Below are 13,689 nucleotides of genomic sequence, written 5' to 3'. Positions count from 1 at the left end.
TAAAAAATAGATTCTATAAATCTACACGGGGAAAACTAGCCATGTGATAAAAAAGGGAGTAGGAGCTGTAGGAAAAAGAATAAAACGCAGCTGTGTCGATCTTTGTAAAAATTTGGAATGCTCTTAAACAGTGCACCATGCGCAACGCGTTGCCACAATAAAGTTGAACCTTTGAGATCATTATTTTTCAGGCAAGTGCATCTATGACCTTTTATATATGCGCGGCGATATCCACTCTAGATTCTTTATTATTAGAACGATCTATGATAAAGGATTCAGAGTCGCGCAACGTCTGCTGTCAAATTAAGTCCTTAACAGTGCCTCTATACACTCTCAGTCCGACAAAGCAATGATTGCGTCTATTCAGATACGCGTCTTGACGGCTGCAATCCAATTATCGGCCTGTAAGTTTCAATCAGTTCGAGTAGAAAGTATCCGCATCCGACAGTTTCGATCAGCATCCCGCGAGGAAAAGTTTTGAACGTGAAATTTCCGATTCGACTGTAACATGGACATTCGAAAGAGTCTATAATCATGTCTATCTTTTGCGAAAAATTTGACATGGTTAGATAAGTGTACGATGATTATTAAAAAAGAGAGAAAGAAGACATTAAAAAAAAAAAATAAGGAAAAATTCTTGAAATTTTGAATCAAGAAAAATCATCAGCTTATCTTATACATATTTTTTTACATATATTTCTAGTAAGAATATATTCAATAATATAGAGATGCAATAATAAGAATATGTACACAGTTTTATAAATAATTGATGGTTTTCTAAAGAAAATAAGTGCCTTTATTTTTATCACACATAAATAAATGATTGAATAAATAGTTTGCATGTTGCGTTCGCGTCGTGGCACGATTATATCATTTGCTGGATATTGCGAGTTGATAGCGTCAGTGGGGAAACGTATTTTCCTCGACGTACGTAATGGTGAGAACTACAAATCGTTACGATATATGGCTTTCGTGATGTTTGAGATGTCGTTGCGCGTATGTGTGAGCGGATAAAGTTCTACAAAGCCGACGTCTCCGTTTAGCGGAAATGGTGTTCAAACCTCCATTTCCCGAAACAACGCACGTAAAAGGACTTTTGGCAACAGAGTTGAGAACTATTTTTGTGACACTTGCATTTAAATTCACATTCACGCTTGTTGATTGTATTTAAAATAGTGCAAGCATATAATAAATTTTTATTTTACATAAATTTTATGACCAGTAGCATCTGTTTATTTTTAAGAAAATTTTACTTAGTTTTTATATCAAACAGAAAGAAAGAAAGAGAAAGAGAGAGAGTGAGAGAGGAACAATTCCACACACATATAAGAGTTCATTAATTAGAAAACTTTCTTATAACATAAATTATTTAAATAGTCTCTATATCTATATCATTTGTAATTAAAAATTAAAAAGTTTTTATGTTCTACAGAATAAATTGCAACTAAATTATAAGACATTTAACGATTCGTAAGCGATATAAGGACTGTTAAAAAAATAAAATGATGTCTGACTAAGAAGTTATCTCCCAAAAACATGATGTGAGTATCGGAAATAGTTGAAGTAAAAACTCGTCCAATAACCTATCTTGAGGTAATTGGCAGCTATATATTAATAATTAGAGACTTCATTGAAGCGGAAGTTTTTATTGGTTACAAAAAAGAAACTTTATCTTTACGAAATTAGACATTTATTTACAAACTAATATCAAGTATACTTTTGGAGTTTGTCTCATGAAAATTTCAAATTTCAAATAATTATTACGATTAAAGTAATTATTAAAAATATTAATACAAGCATTGTGATTTGATAAATATTAATCATTATTAAACATTTACTTAGCTCACTTTATCTCACACACATTTTTTACAATATTTATCGCTAATTTATTGGCTATATTTGCAAGTAAATTACATATCAAATAGAGTTCAATTTAGTGGAAAATGCAGTCACTTGAGATTTATTTAAATCAATTGAGAATTAATTTTTACAATTTGTTTCTAATTTCTAAAAACACTTTCAATATTTCAAGAGGAAATGTTGGAAATCAATAGATAGATCGCATGTGTGAACTGAATGCAATAACGTGATACGCATTGTGCGCGCAGGTTGACCCCCATGAATAGAGTTTAGAAAGTACTGCTTTAGTTTGAGAGTAACTTTATGCGAGGTCCAAGCGAACGCAACACATCAGAGAGTGCACTGTCATTGTTTTCGATCCCAAGACAAAAAGCACTCAATATGCGAACAGCTTGTGGAGTAGTCTAGAGTAGTCTAGACGGAAGTGTCAATGCATAAAGCCGTCGTACTTTATAGGGTCAAAAAGAATTTAAAACTACAAAAAGAAATCTAGAAAAAAATCTGCAAAAATAATCTAGAAAAAGAGAGAAGGGAAAAGAACTCCTATCTCTCACACGGTATATATTTCTTTTCTAAACTCGTAATCCCCAACGAAAGCACATGCTGTACATTGCGAAATGAAGTTTTTCTGATATGAATCGCCACGTAATTCCAAGAATATTATTATGTTTGTTGCAAACATTATATCAATCTCTCCGACGGGAAGATGCACTTCAATCCTAATGCAAAAACGTGAGCGGCGCGAGAAGCTTAATGGATCGATCACCGCCCGTCAGGAATTTATAATAGACCCAGGCGCGCCGTGAAGTTGTGAATTACTTTATCGGAAAAGATAAAAAGTCGGGTCGTGAAAGATTAATCGGCGTGCCGGTACGCGACACGCTCTTTCATCAAGTATGTATACTCATCCTTGTGTATTCATCTTTGAAAACTGTCACCAATCGCTCGCTCGTCTCTGCGCACAGGTATTTGCTATTCAAATGAGCGGAGGGACGTGTCGATAGAAGTCCTTAAGTGCATAAACGACGACCGGCGTGGGTGTGTGAGCCGGCCTCGGCTGGGTCGAGGCGATGCGCCGGCGATAAAGCGACGGTCGACCGCAAATTACGAAGACGGAGACGCAGTTTTGCAACGGCGGAACTGCATCGGCCGTGCTGGCTGATAATCGAGAGCGTCAATAAAATAGCGGTTCCGCCAACAATTAATTATGGATCCTATCGACATACCGCGCACGTAACTACCCTTACTATCATTACACCGCCGTTAAATCGGAATGAGATCGAGTGAGGCATCCGAGATACGCGGGGCACGGTTATGCAAACGTCGAGAGTTGCGTGTTTTCGTTAACTGGAGGAAAATCACAGCATCGTCGGGAAATGTTCCTCCTTAAGGAAACTTTTGCCTACATCAGCTTTTTTCTATTGGATTGATTGCGAAGATCCTGACTCACTGATCTAATGTTATTGCTACCAACCTTTTACGATCGAGTAATTTAATATCGTTTCCCGCATTACTGATATTGTTTGTAAGAAATCGTTATTGTTTTAGGTTTCATATATTTTTCAGCAAGATTGAAAAATAAAAACATCAATTTTTTTTATACACTTAAAGATATAAAGAGAGACCTGTTTCTATAAAAAGAATTTCTTTCTACAAATAACACATAACAAAAATTGCTCACTAATTTTATAATTATTAAGTTTTACGCAAAAATTGATATTTTCCACACATTTGCTGCGAGCCTTTGTTAATCTATTTAAAACATAAATAACTACTATGTGGCACTTTTGATCCGGTTTATAAATTACAGATATATATGTACGTCAGGTGTGCATAAAATTAATTCATAAATTTACTGGCCTCGGAAATCCCGCGAAGCACACAGCTTCGCTGTAAAAAGCACTTGTGAATGATTAATCCGATCGCGCTTGATGTTAAATACCTTATTAAAGGGCGTATAAAATCTTGACAGCAAGAAAGTGCACTTAAATTTTGTCTGGTCCTTTTAAGAATTAACACCCGGGGATTCATTATGGTCGACATTTCACGCCCGATATTCGCGAAATTATTCTCACGCTCTTTCGAACAGCGGTGTAATACGGCGTGAAGCGTTTAAATACACGCTTCTCGCGCTATACACGTTTGACGCAAATAAGACAATTCACACACGTGCACGTGAGTAAAAGTTTCTGCGCTGTTGCGAATTATGTCGCCGTTTAATACGCGCGGCGCATACCGTACGAATGCGCGCATGTTGGCGGATTACACGCTCCGATACTTGGTAACAAACTGCGCCGAATTCGCGTGTGACAACGATATTCACCGCGACGTAATAAAGCACGGATTGCGGGGCTTCGATACACCGTGAAATTCGGGACGCGTGTGGCGTTCGCGCCAGGTGTGCTACTTCCGTTTATCTTGCACACTGATTTGTTTCCGCAGCGGCTTAAAGGCGCGACCCCGGAGCCAGCGTATCCGCGACGCGCTCAGGAAATTTCGACGACGCTGAAAAGCTTTACCGCCGTAAGCTCGCCTCGAAGAGTTTCGAACGGAGTTTCTCGAACTGTTTAAGATAGTACGTAGCGCGCGGTGGTGGCGATCGAGGTGACTTCGGGATCCACCCTTTCCTGCGAGAGATAGAAAGAGAATTTTGAGGGGTCGTGCTTACTTCGTTAAAGTTACGCCCGCGGCAGACTTCTCGAGATCTTCGCGCGAGTTCGTTTAAAGACTTTCCTTGCTGATTGCTGAGAATGTTAGATTCGCGGACTTATCTGGGATGATTTGGAGTAATTGACGGAGGCGGTGGTCTTGAAAACTTTAGAGAAAATCAGGTAAATCAGAGAGATTTCAGATTTTATATCAGAACATAATTTTATATTGATATAATTCAGGATAATATGTGTGTTGAAGGGAAATGTATCTATAACATTTTATATTATTTGTAAAATCATGTGTATAATGTGTTTTTTTTTTTTACATAGAATATATTAGATTTCTTATGATTCGCGGATTTTATATTTAAAAAATTTTTTTCAAGAATGAAAAAAAAAGTTAAATAATGTAATGGAACTTGTCTCCTATTCTTTTAAATATTTTGACCATATTTTTTTTAAATAGTTTCATTTCTCTCTCATGTATACGAGTCGCATGCGGTTACGGCTGTGGGATTAAGTGGCAGCGAAAAAAAGCTTAGCCTTAGTGAGACTTTTATGTAATTATTTTAAAATTAATGCAAATTCCTCAACTGTAAAATCTGGAATTTACGTAACTGCGAACTGCGGAATTCGCAAATGCAATATTAAGCAGAAACTTTTTCTCGCTTCTCATTGCAGTTACCTTACGCGATCATAATGGATATAGAGGTTTCTTTCACCAGTATGTGTGAACAATAAAATTTTATTTTTATCAGTGTTATAAATTAAAATTTCACCTCTCCGTTATAATTCTCTGAGCGCGTTAAATTCTACGTCATACCCGTTTGTGTCACGTATTGTTTAATCTGGTTAAACATGGACATTTGTGCCGTCCATTGAGCACACACATAAAATAGGAAAATATTTCTCTCAAAATATTGTAAACCTAGGATTGCAAATTCTTTCTATAATGTAAAACATATTACATATTAAAAGAAATGTTTAAAAATATTTAACAGACGAAGGATGAAATTAAAAAATATGACGATACGAAACTAATATTCTTTGAATAACGGCTTATACAATCAAACACCAAAACCGTAAAACCGAATGTCCCGTGGCTTGCTGCACGGCTAAGCCTACAGCGAAATTTTGTAGCTCAATGCGTGGCTGAAAAGCGAATTAATCGCCGTAACTATAACCGATGCTCGTTTGGCCACTGGCTAAATTTACCGCGATTTATTCGCATTTGAACGCGTGCTTCCTCGCAGTACGAGTAGCGCAATTTCGTGACACTAAATAAGCTCTGGCAAAAGAAAATCAAGACTGTACATCATACATGTCGCTAAATATACTTGCGCGAACGAAGAAGAAGAGGGATCCGGGTGTGTTTCATACTCTAGATATCCGAGACCATCTGCACGTACGCCTGGTGGGAGTATATATTATATATATATATCCTTCTCCTTTCTCTCATTTTACTCATTTCTAGATTCTTGCACTTCTACAAGAATCATCCACATACACACACACACACGCAGAAATAATATACTTAAATAAAACAGAATTAATGTGTGCAACGTGTAAAATAAATTTAGCGATCTGAGGGATTCAGAGCAGAGAGAAAAAGATGATATAGATGTGTCAGGATGAAAAAAGCTATATATAAATACATATATTGATGGCTTGTGTTATATTTGTTAAATGCATCGTAAAATGTGGGAGCCCGAGGCGTGCTTTCTCTCGCAAAACCATTTCTATCCCGTTACAAAAATATTATTTTTTTGCTTTCAATTTATTTTTTATACAAACTAATGTGTTGCATTGAATATTTAACTAGTTGCGGTAATATTGTAAACTGTTAGATTGTAAAAACGTGTTATTTAAAAACATGTTATTGTATATTTTATTATACAATAATTGATGTTTAATATAATTGATAATTGCATAATATTGCAATATTATATCAAAATTTGTAACTAAGAGAGCCGCGCGTATATCTAGCCTGAAAAAAGAATGTAAAGTCGATTATTAGAAAATAATTCAAAGTTGCTTCTTTTCCCTGATGTCGATTAAATCTCGATATGCGTTCTGTATTATTTCGTATAAATGAGGATGTTTTTATATTTATTCAAAATACGGAGAGAGAGAGAGTTCTTACTAAGCATCATTAATTGTATTACTATTAGCAACTGAAAGAAACGACGGATATATAAAAAAAGTCATAATGCCTTAATGCGGTTTGTCTGTCTCGAAATGGAAATTCAAGATAAATTATTTTGCAGTTTGGAGACTCTTTGTGGCTTTCATAAATCTATATGCCGACTTTCCAGTAAAAATCGTGTGGCTTTATGGTACGACGGCGATTTGCAGTTGTATACAGCTTTCCATAGTCGCTGTTGTTCAATCAGCATAAATCTCTATCCATCTTAATTTCAATGTAAATACATCTACAATTCTCTCGCTCGGAAAGCATCGCGGAATACTCGTCTAGTGGATTAGTATCTTAAGAGTAGAATCGATTTGCACTCACTGATGGATTACGAGAATTTCAAAATAAGGAATATTTCATGAATATATTTTTTTTTTCTTAAAACAATTAAAATGTTTAAACATTTGCATTTTAGTAATATTAAGCAAGTGAATTGAATAGCTGTTTATTTTAATAGCCAAATAAAATTTTTATAGAACTATTCTTTGTATTGGTTGGAGAATTACAAAAGGCTTTTACAGGTGAGAAGTGCATACGCAAATTTATCTCGGCCGAAATTGTATCCAAAATGAAAAACAATGGAATAATGATCGTTTTATGTGTTAGTTTGCAACCCGATATGGCACCTTCAATTATCCTTTGTAAATTAACGCGCAAAATCTCATAGCACCTTAATTGTTTTTCATGTTTCATTTTTTGGGTCAATTACAATCGATTTTCTACAAAATAGTTACGCACCTTTCTATAAAAGCTTTTACAGTTATATACCGTCAATACCGAGAATATTCATACAAACGTTATTGTAGAACTATTCAATTGATAGAATACGTAACTTTCCGGATGCTCCTAGCTTGATAAAATCTAAATTCAGTTTATTTCACAAATAACAAAATCCGGAAACAAAATTTATATTTTTTTTTAAATAATAAAAATACAATGCTTTTCAAATACATTATCTTCTTAAATATATCTCTAATATTATAATGAATTTTTTCTTACCATAAATACATTTTAATTTTTTATTATATTTTTTTAATATAGAAAAGTACTAAAGTTACTACTATTTTTAATTAACAAATTTTTAAAATTTTTCTGCCAAACGAAAACAATGTTACCTTGTTTCACATTCTGTTCTAGTTATTTTTATTTGTTTTTGTAAAGTATACAGAACGTTGCGGCATATTATCCGCTTTTCTTGTGCATTGCCGCAATTATATTTTCTGTTATATGTTATAATAACAGATGCTAATATCAAAATATTCATGCATACTATATCTAATTAGCGGACAAATTTGAATGACCGCGAATATTTATACGCACAAATGTGAGATACAACAAAACGAATATTCGAGGTAATTTCGGTATTTTAGCCCAGCTTAACTAACATTGAGAGAAAGTTAAAATTAGTACGAAAGATGCACATTACGTGGAAATTTAGGAAAATTATAGTTGCTTAATTGCATGAATTTTCAAAGTTTCGAGGTACATGCAAGTATTAAGTTATAATTAATGAATTTTACGGCGTGAAAAAATTTTCATTTTACTCTAGCAATCTGCAAAAAACTTGTCAAAGAGTCAGATTTCATTCCTCTTTATCTAGGTCTAAATCTTGGCTGAAAAATAATATTATTTATTTATATATTTAGAGTATACGATATAATATAAAGCAAAAGTTTTAAAATTTTCTTGAAATGCTAACGCTTTTTTAAAATGCTAACCTTACATTTTTTCATGTTTTTTTCTTTAATATATAATTTAATCCTTATTATATAATTCCTACAACTAAATGAAATCATTTAAAATTAAGAAATCATGCATTTCGAGATTAAACACGTCATTAACTGCAATGGAATGGATATAGGAAAAGAGAAAGAGCACAACTGTTCTTGTTTTTGGTAAAAATAAGTCCATTTAGTCACGTGATTACATAATTCATGAGAGTGACCAGAGTTTGCGAACTGACATCAAACTTTTTCGGATACGTCTAATTCCGCGCAGCACGAGGGCATCACGTTATTCCGGTTCTGTCACTTGTGGCTAACGCACCGTAGCCGCGAAGTGGTATGCGCGAGCTTAACGTCGTAATTTAACTCGTACCGTGTTTCGCGAGGAAATGCATGGCAATTCTCCGCGACCGACGCTTTTAACGAAGTCGGCTAGTAATTAATCGGAAAACGCGGCGTAATCACGATTACGTCAAGAGATGCAATCGTTGAAATTGCGTTTACAGAGAAGATAATTATAATTGCTTTACTACACTGTTCTCTATTGTGTGATTAGTGACAAATTTTCAATTGAATAAATAAATTGAAATAAATAATCATATGATGTATATTTAATAGCATATGTACAGGATAACTAGCTCTTTGCATTTACTTTGTATGCAATTTTAAATGAACGGATCTCATTAACTGAATATTTGATGAGAATTTTCTTTCATTCTTTTTTCATAAATCTTTTTCCATCTCATATATCTCGATTGAATTGGTATACTGCATAAAGTATAAAATAAACCAAGTTAAATAAACTTTCTACAAAAGTTTCGAATAGTCATGATAAGGAGCTACGAATTTCTGAATCAATAAAATATAAATAAAAAAAAAGCATTGAAAGCAAAGAGTTATAAAAGAGCTATAAAAAAATATGTATTAACTAATTGGGAACATGAAAAATTTGAATCGCACAAGTCCTAAATTAAACTATATAAAGTTGCACAAATTCGCGTTCCCATATATGCGTAAAAAAGTTGACACAACTTTCGTGTTCAGAAGTTAGCTCAGAGATAGTCTTGAAACTTTAAACTTGAAACTTTAAACGATTAAACGTTAAGAGGACGATATAGGTTAAACAATTTCTGAGCGTTTGATACGATATCACAAATTTCGATGATCTAGGAAATGTAATTGTGAAAAATGACATTGCGCTTATATTCTTACAATATAAGAACTGACAATTTATTCGAAAAAAAGAGATAGATACATGTATAAGTTTCTAATCGATAAACGATAAGCAGCGCAAATTTGATATTGTTAAACGTTTATCTAACATTGTTTTATTAAAAATACGTGGCACGTAACCTTTCGAAAATAATGAAACTTTCTTGATGTCCTTAAACTTTTGCTATTTGTTTTTGCCGGTCTCTCGGGGTTTATCCCCATGTATTTTGCGGCAATGTGATGCTTGAGATTTAAAGTTGAACGTGAAGGGAAAGCAAATGAAAAAAAAAGGGGGAAAAAGTAAAAGGAAAAAAGAAGAATATTGCAAGCGGCATAGTTTGATCGAAATAATAAGCGAAATTCGCTCTGTTATTTGCCACTTGCATTTATCAGAGTGCAGACCAATTTTATTGCGGCTACGTTATATTGAAGACCGTTTATTCGCTACGGTCGAGGACCTCACGTCAGAGACGAACGATTCGTTTCATCCTTCCACGAAGCGAGGAAATAGAAGTTAATATAACCCAGCAGGTATTGAAAGTAACGATCTCTGCTTATAAAAAGTTACTGCAAAGGATAATGTGCCTCACGAGTATAACATAGCAATAAAATTAAAACTTCTCACCGATCGGCAATTGAAATCACCGTGAGAATCATTCGCAGAAAGCAGCAAGTGCTTTCGCCTTTGCAGTGCAGCATCAAAACTTAGACATTGCACATTATCGCAATTAAATTATTATAGTTTTACAATATATACATGTATGTATCTATATTGTTTCGTGTTTCATTAATACTTTCGATTAGAATGTATTTACGCAATTGTGTAAAAATTTATATTTTTTAAAACTTATTTATGCTCTCTTTTATTCTCTTTCTTTTTCATTATTATTAAATTTTTATGTTTATTTTCTCTCCTATTATACATTTTGCAATATTTTTGCAATTTAAAGTTAACGTTTTACTATTTTGTAAGCAGAGCTTTTCAAGCTTTCAGAATATACTTGCAAGTTATATGTATATCTTTGAGAAGAGGAATAGAAATCGTTCATATATTGCTCGACTCGTTTAATAATATTATTCATGCTTGATATCGCGCTTTTAAACGTTATATATATATATATGTTTTTATCTTTCAAATATATTTATTATACCATTGATTTTACAAAAAATAGATATGTTGTTAAAATTTAATTGAAATGTTTCTTTGAATAAATTTTATTTTATACAAAAAGCAGAAATATAAAAATATTCTATTAACTAGATATCAAATTTTTATTACGTGCGTGATATATATATAAACATATTTTATCTTAATTATATAATTTTTTATAAATTTGTTGTTGACCCTCTTTTATTAAAAATTTAATTAGCATCTATTAACGTATTTAACTTTCTTTTCTATTAAAGTATTTAACTTTGATAATTAAAAAGACCGTTTTCAAAGCAACATGCACTCACTAAGAGAATAAATTAATAGCATCTGAAGTACTAGTTATATGCATATCTTTTATAATAATAATAATTATTATTATATACCATTTGAAATATTTTGTTTCTCTTATGGTTTTTGACAGTTGAAATTATAAAATAATAAACTTGATATATACATACAGGTATATATAATATATATGCATACTTATTATTTTCATGAATATATATACATATTATTATTTTCATGAATAGATCTTCAGAAACTCCCGAATATTGTATGCAATAATCTCTTCCAAGATCGAAAAGATTGACCAGTATATTAAGCATTATGTATGAAGGAGATCACATATAATTTTTGAAAATTTGTGAGGAAATCTACATAATATCCATATAACTATATTAACTAAATTGTTTGCTTTACTCTGATAAAAAAAAGAGGAAGAAATCGTTTTGCTTAAATATTTTCCTAACATTATCGGATCGTCTTCTATGAGTTGACTATCACATTTGTAAGAAACTCGATTTTTCGATGTCGACAGTATCCTCATTTATTCCCATCTTCCACCATGAAAATAAAAAAAAAACAAAACCTTATCTGCTTATCGGCTTTAATGATACGCGAATGTGGTACTTTTCTTTTATGCAAATTTCACAAAATGTTTTCGGGCAACCAAGAGTTTCAGGTCACCGAATACGCCTTCATCTTGCGTGAAAAACGGGTCAAGAAGGACTCAGATCAAAGGACACGAGCACAAAGCTAATATCTCAAATATATATATCACGCGCGTTGCTCATGCCTCCGGCGAACAGTAACGTTCTAGGAAATCGCGTACGGAAATTTCATCGTCACGAAACGCGAACAATATTCTCAGACATCCCTATGTAACCGGAACAAGAGCCCTTCAACCGTGCTGAAATGTGCGCATCTAGTCTTACATTTATGTATAATTAATTATACATTTCATAAATTCATAATCACGCACCGAGAAACTATCATAGTAGATAACCATATAAATTCTTGAACAATTAATCAATGGTAATTACTGCTTTGGCTGTATAGTTTCAAACTTTGACATCCGATATTTCAATTTGAAATTCACATGGTAATTAGGAGGATACGAAGGGATTCTATTGCCGAAATTTAGCTACGATTTATTGATTTATAAAAAAAAGACACTTCGAAAACCGAATTTTCTACTCCGAAATGTATCCTTACTCAATATCAATTTAAGCAATAAAAAAAAAAATTTTAAATAAAAATATATGTAAATATAATATTGTAATAAATTGTTACAATTTTTAATTTATTTTTGCTCTTTCGCCATATATATGTGTCGATTTCTTTGTCGTACCTTTTTTATAGTTTATGTTGGCACAATTCCAAATATCAGCTTTCACATTTAAACTTTTTATATTTGATATTATCCTTTTTACAAATTTTGTTTTAGTTTTTTTGAAGTAATCATTTTCTTTACTTTTATCTGGCTGAAATAATGACAAGACCAACGCGAGTGATCGTTAACAGCGTAGCTTGTCAACAAAGGTCGCCGACCGGACGACTTCCTCATAAGCATCTTCTAACGAATTCACTCCGCCGGTCACGCCACACCACCAAAGCCAGCGATAAGCGGGGAGTCTGAAAAATAGGCGTTAAATCAAAGCAGTCGTTACGAGGTCGAACGAGGTTTAACGGTTGCCCGCTCAAAGCCCCGGCGCCGCGCCGGAGGGATTCTCGTTAAGAGGCTTTCCGTTGGACTTTAACCACCCTCGCGCCACGATCATCCCTACACAAACATTTGTACGCGTGGGATATAGATTTTTTTTTTACTCTCTTATCGTATCTTCTTTGCGGAAGCAAAATAAATGACGACCTTGCGCGGAAATCCGCGTGGCATGGACGGATACTCATCTTCCTGCATCCAATTTCCCTCTAGCCATCGGGAAAAATAAAATTACTCCAACAAAAGATAACGCGTCCAATGTAACGTAGCCCCACAAGCGCGTCACGCATGACCGGCAATATTCCGTAAATTTTCATGGATGAAAAGTGATGCATATGGTGGAAAGTACTTTTTAGCCATGTCAGTCCGCAAGCATCTTCAACATATTGAAAGGCTTGCATGTTAGGATCGATAAATACGGGTACGAAATATGATATAAAAAAAAACATTTCTTGCGTCTGCTTATTTCCGGTTCAAATGGCAAAAATGTAAAAATAGTATCGGCAATCTTTTTTGTATGCATGATAATTAATATATGCGCCAAGTATCGCATATATAACATTAAAATTTATGAAATATGCTAATGTAGCGCGTGTTATATATATATATATAAGTATTATAATATCTTTCCCCTTAAATGATATAAAAATAAATAAAATTTATGAAAATTTATAAAAATAAAAATAAAATTTATGAAATATGCTAATGTAGTGCGTATTATATATATAAGTATTATAATATCTTTTCCCTTCAATTATATAAAAATAAATTAGTTGCATATTATGTTTTTATAAAATACGATTCTACATATTTAGAATTATATTGCTTTAAAAATTGCAACATTTATTATAAACATTTTTGTTAGAGATTTACTTACATGCTACTGGTATAGCTGA

General features: G+C 33.1%; 1 protein-coding gene across 3 annotated transcripts in view; it reads left to right on the top strand.

Moving 5' to 3' along the window:
- LOC126855310 (lachesin-like) overlaps positions 1 to 13,689 on the top strand; it is a 91,683-nt gene that overhangs the window by 41,620 nt on the left and 36,374 nt on the right. The window lies entirely within an intron of this gene.

The sequence above is a fragment of the Cataglyphis hispanica genome, chromosome 15, assembly GCF_021464435.1.
Source record: "Cataglyphis hispanica isolate Lineage 1 chromosome 15, ULB_Chis1_1.0, whole genome shotgun sequence".
Classification (NCBI taxonomy): Eukaryota; Metazoa; Arthropoda; class Insecta; order Hymenoptera; family Formicidae; genus Cataglyphis; species Cataglyphis hispanica.
This window is presented reverse-complemented; position numbering and strand designations above follow the sequence as displayed.